This window comes from Geospiza fortis, unplaced genomic scaffold, assembly GCF_000277835.1.
Source record: "Geospiza fortis unplaced genomic scaffold, GeoFor_1.0 scaffold8, whole genome shotgun sequence".
Taxonomy (NCBI): Eukaryota; Metazoa; Chordata; class Aves; order Passeriformes; family Thraupidae; genus Geospiza; species Geospiza fortis.
The window spans coordinates 2,006,768-2,012,767 of record NW_005054414.1 but is presented as its reverse complement, the minus strand read 5'-3'; the positions used below and the strand labels follow the sequence as shown (position 1 = coordinate 2,012,767).

Below are 6,000 nucleotides of genomic sequence, written 5' to 3'. Positions count from 1 at the left end.
CCCGGGGAGGGCGGGAGCGGCAGCAGCGAAGGAGGATTGACCCTAAGGGGAGAACCGCGGCACTCCGCAATCCCGGGGCTGCCGGCGGGCTGGGACGGACTAGGATTCATGGAATCGCACAATGGTTTGGGTTGGAATGGACCTAAAGATCAGCCAGTTCCATCCCCCTGTCATGGCAGGGACACCTGCCACTATCCCAGCTTGCTCGGAGCCACATCCAGCCTGGCCTTGGACACTGCCAGGGATCCAGGGGCAGCCACAGCTGCTCTGGGCAACCTGTGCCAGGACCTCAGCACCCCCACAGGGAAGGATAAAGCAAGTGACCCAGCAGGGTTGGTAACCATCACGTAAATACACCCAATGAGAACCTCTAGGCCAAGAAAACAAGAACAGGAGTCCCAGATCTTTTGTGCAGCCACATAGAAATATCAAATGTGGAGGCAGTGCGTTTGCTGCTAAACTTTCATGAATCAGAGGCAGCTGTTAATGACTGACAGAGCCTCAGCTCTCCTGTTCATGCCCTCCAGTTCGTTCAGACACTGATCCAGCCTGGGCCACAGCCTGTGACGCCCATGGCAGTGCTGCTGATGTGACAAACCTTCACTGAGGAGAGCGCAGGGACAAGAGCAGCAGAGGCTGCCTGAACTGTGAACCAGCAATCCCTGCACAATGAAGGGGCTCCCTGCACAATGTTGCCATCTGTACCAGCGGCTCCCACATCCCACTGGGATCCCAGCCTTCAGGAAGAAGCTCGAGTCTTTCTGTAAGGGCTGAGCTTTTCTAATCGCTCCATTGACAATACAACTTATGTTCACGGCTTCATTTGGGTTCTTATCAAACACACTTAAATTCAGATCAGCAGTCTTTCTCCTCTAACACCACTTACAGGATATTTTCCTAAGCACTCTCACTACTCTGAAATACAGCATTCTCCCTCTCCCCTGTCCAAGTAACCTCACATAAAAGCCACAACATTATTTACAAAAAGATGGGAAAGATCAACTGCTCTTAAAGCATTTGATGTTAATGAATTTCTGAACAGCTCCACAATTGCCATTAACCTTAAAAACATCATTAGCTACTTTAATGCATTACCTACATTCATTTCCATGAGAAATGATCATTCAAATGATTTATTTCAGCACATGAAAGCCTGAAATACCTGTCATATATGCAACTACAGAGGGGAGGAGTCAGAAGAAATGCAGTTATCAGTGGTAATATATTTGATGTGTTCTCTTACCTTATACTACCTGCCCAATCACCACGCTTTTCTCAAAATGACAAAAATATCCTAATCTCAGGCTGGAGATCTACCCCTGACCTCCAGTCACAACACTCACATGGACTCCTCACTTCAGATTTGTAGGAAACAAGCTGCACTGTGGTGATTAACACACTGTGCACTCATCTAAAATCAAACACTGCCTTCTGAAGAGCTTCCCAAGCTACAACTACTGCATTGGAAATGTTCTTCTGCTCTCACTTTCTCACAATTACAACCCAAAGCAAAGAATAAGAACAAAAACTGTCTCCAGAGGCACCACCTGGAGAACAGGCAGTTTTGGCTCATGGCTCATCCCAGGGGGATTGGCTGGCCCAGTCAGAAACCAAAACGTTCATGTTCACTTCCAAGTTAGGAGTGAGGGCTGAAAGATTTGGGTGATGGAAGTCAGCAAAACAAGGCAGGCAGCACGACAAAAGGAATCTACCACCCCAAATGCCATACAAATAAATGACTCTGGGTAGGGACTGGGAAAAAAAGTGTGAAAAAGCCCCAAACCTATCAGCATACTAACATGCTTGGCTAAAACTCTCAGAGAGATTTAAGGCTTATTCTAATTAAGTTCTTCAAAATCAAGTTTATAAAGATATATGGTGTAAAGTGAGAGATTTTTGCTAACTCATTGCTAATTGATCCATGAAGATTTATAGTTTGTAGTTGGCATTGGTGTTGTTACAGGAAAAATAAACCTACTACTGTTTGCCACAGCATATGGACAATAAATCCTGGAGAAGAAAAATTTAGTGAAAACATACCCCAGGACAAAGGCTGCCCTTCCCTGCTCTCTTTTGTTCATCTTAGAAGTTTCCAGCTTGTAGTCATGGTTGTGCTATTAATGTTCATGTTGTGTCAGAAAGTCAGGTTCAAAGAAGTCCTGAAATTGCAAACTAGAGTAGGTACCACTAGGGGAGCGAGCAGAGCGCAGTTTCTACTCACTCTGCTATTAAATTCATTACTTAAAAGAAATGTAACAGGAGAGGAAAAAAAGAAAAGAAGAGGGGGAGGAGAATAAAACTCTAACAACCTTGACCAAAAGAATTAAGCATAGACTTGCCAAGAACTATTTTCATCTTAGCTTAGGGTTCCAAATCAACACGCAGCCCTAAATAATGAACTTGGCACTCAAGATCCACATAAAAGAAAGTGTTTTGTAGAAGTAATACTTGCACAGTTCAACAACCACACCTGGAGCTCAGGACTGCTCTAAAACAAAGCTGTTCTCTTCCGAGATCATTACCCAGGTCTGGTGCTCAGCCTGTGCATGACGCAGATTAACAATACCCAGACAACCACAACTGTGATGTTTGCCTGCATTAGAGGGGATTAATTCACAAATGAAAGGGTGAACGAGTTAATTCAGAACTAATGACAGAGTATTTCAGAACACAGGCGTCCCTGTAGCAAACTGCTGGGTTTGATGTGCAGCCACCACTGACAAGGAGAAAGCAGCTTGCCCGGGCTGTTGATGAGGAACAGTTTGGCACCTGCATGCTGGTTCTTGCCCTGTGTGTTTGTCCACAAGCTTCTGGACACAAAAAGCACCTGGCAGAGCTCAGTCCAGCCTCATTCATGCAACCTTGTTATTTTAAAAATTAAGTTACAATCGCATTCAGGTAATGGCCGTGTATCAGCAATGCATAGCATTCCTCAAATTACAGTGTGTTTCTCCAGCTGAATGTTATATTGAATCCCATCCAGAATTTTGCAATATCTCCATGGAAGGTTCAGTGACCAGTTCAGCAGTGAATCCCCCTAAAACTTCTGAAATAAAATTCGGCTTTAACTACAACTAGAATATATTAGACCTTTTCTTTTTTAATACTTCTATCAAAGCCTTGTATTGATGGGAATGGTAGAGAAAACCATCCAGACAGGCCCAAAAAAGCACAAGTAGTGCTGTGTTCTGTAGTTTCCTCTTCAGAAAACAGGAATTCAAGAGCTGGAAAAAGCAATGAACTTCTGCACTCTTATTTCAGGTCCAGCTACTTCATGGGCAGCAGGGGAAAGGTGGTTCTGCCCCTCTCTGCTGAGCCCCCCTGCAGGGCTGCATCCAGCCCTGGGCCCAGCACAGGAAGGACAGGGAGCTGCTGGAGCCAGGCCAGAGCAGGGACACCAAGGGGATCAGAGGAATGGAGCAGCTCTGCTGGGAGGAAAGGCTGAGGGAATTGGGATTGTTCAGCCTGGAGAAGAGAAGGCTTTGGGGTGACCTCATCGTGGCCTTGCCGTGCCTGAAGGGAGCCCACAGGAAAGATGGAGAGAGACTCTTGACAAGGGCCTGGAGTGACAGGACAAAGGGCAATGGGTTCATACTGACAGAGGGGAGGTTTAGATTGGATTATGGGAAGAAATTGTTCCCTGTGAGGGTGCTGAGGCCCTGGCACAGGTTGCCCAGAGAAGCTGTGGGCGCCCCTGGATCCCTGGCAGTGTCCAAGGCCAGACAAGGCTCTAAGCAAGCTGGGATAGTGGGAGGTGTCCCTCCACATGGCAGGGGGCTGGGATGGGATGATCTTTAGGGTCCCTTCCAACCCAGGCCATTCTGTGATTGCTACATGGTCCCCAGAATCCCCATTCTGCCCTACATGTACATATGATATTGCCATCTCAAAACAATCCCCAAAAACTTGTATCTGTTTTGCAGACAGCAAGTGACAAGCAATAACAGAAGCAGATACATATTTACATCCCTAAAGCACACTGCATCTGCACAAAGGGCAGTGTCAAGGTTAATAGGTTAAGTTTCTACCTAGAGCTCCCTAAGGACACAAACTTATCACAGGTTCTATTAATATAGGCACACCTTCAAAAGAATAATTTATTTCAAGATTGAGAAAGACATCAGGAAAGGAAATATATAGACTCCAGAATGCTGATGTTCTGACACCCTGCAAATAGCTGTCATGAGTGGTTTGAACCTGGATTTCTTGTGACATTAAATGGCAAACTGCACTCAGTGTCCTAGATCTGGCTCTGCTGCACAGCCAAACACAAGCTCTGGACCCCAGTGCCCATGCTATGTGCCCAGCCACTGTAGTCTTAGCTTGGGATTGATATAATTGATGTAATTTGCTAATTTAAACACAGATTTCATCACAATGAACAATGATTAAACTAATGAAATATAGGTACAATGTAATGAACATTTTTTAGACTCTCAAGAGGCAGATTTTTAAATTATACTCCATGAAGGTAGTAGGACAACATTACTCACTTCAAGCTCCTCTATATGCTTTAATATTTGCAACTGACACAGTAGACAGAGCAACCATTTCTGCTGCCAAAAATGAAAATGAAACTCCAAAGGAAAGCAGCAGTAGCAACACTCTTGGCAGGACTGTAACCTGAGAGGTCATCAATTCCCTTTTTCAGGACAGAAATGATTCATCCCATTACTCCCACCCAAAAGTCCATCATCTTCTACAAGCAAAGCATTTCAGGCACTACATTTATTTTGCTGTGCAGGTAGTATTATACACCATGAAAAAAAATATATCTGTGCCTTATCTTTCCCATCAGGCTACAAATGTTTATGCCAAGCACCAAGCAAGATCCATCTTTCCATTAAGCGTCTCCCATGCTTCAGAGCCAGGACCTACAACAGTGAGTCAGTGAAGCAGGTGACTTATTGCCCTGGTCTCACATCATTTCTGGGAAAAGTGGTGGGATGAGCAGTCCTAAACATGAGGGTACCTCTCCTTCCCTAGAAAAGGGGTTGGGGTGGGCAGGAGCAGGTCTTTGTCACCCGAGGTCATAGAATCATTTAGGCTGGAAAAGACTGCCAAGAAGATCATTGAGCCCAAGCTGTGCCCAATGCCCACCTTGCCACCCAGCCCAGAGCACTGAGTGCCACATCCAGTCATTCCCTGGACACATCCAGGCATGCCGACACCGAACCTCTCAGAACAGCTCCTTCCAATGCTTAACAACCTTTTCCATGAAGAAATTCCTTCTGACGTCCAACCTGACCCTTCCCTGCACAGCTTGAGGCCATTCCTTCTTGTCCTGTCCCTTGTTCCCTGGGAGCAAAGCCTGACTTCCCCTGGCTGCCCCCTCCTGTCAGGGAGTTGTAGAGAGCCAGAAGGTCCCTCCTGAACCTCCTTCTCTCCAGGCTGAGCCCCCCAGCTCCTTCAGCCCCTCCTCACAGGACTTGCTCCTAAACCATTCAATGCAGTCTTGCTCCCAGTTTCTCCTGTCCCTGAGACCACCAGGATGCACACAGTGCAAGGGAAGTTCCCTGGCAGACACATTCCTAGCTCTCCTTTTCCCCAGGGGTCTCATCAGCTCTGCTGCACAGCAGCTGTGCCATGAGTCTGCCCTGCAAAGCACTCTGGACAGTCTTGGGAGAAAAAATGGTAAAAAAGAAACTGGTCACCTAAGACAGAAGTTTTAAGACAGCCACACTAAAAGAGAAGTTGCACTAGTCTCACTCTTGAACTGAATCTGAATGAGCACCCCAGACTTATCACAGTGCATAATAAGAATAAGGACACTGTCACCTGCCTGCACACAGGTCTCCATGGAGGTAAAGCCAGACCTGCCAAGACTTGGCTCAAGCCACATCCAGACTGCCCAGAGCACTGAAAAATGCACGTGGATACAGTTTTCTGACCCACTTGGTTTCCCAGAGACAGGCTTCCAGCCCTAGGCTGTCCTCCTTAACAAGGCAAGGCAAAGAAAAAGTAATTGCATGTGGGTAAAATCTTCTAAGAACTCTTAAT

General features: G+C 46.2%; 1 protein-coding gene across 2 annotated transcripts in view; it reads right to left on the bottom strand.

The window, feature by feature from the left end:
* RASSF8 (Ras association domain family member 8) overlaps window positions 1-6,000 on the bottom strand; it is a 70,906-nt gene that overhangs the window by 6,658 nt on the left and 58,248 nt on the right. The window lies entirely within an intron of this gene.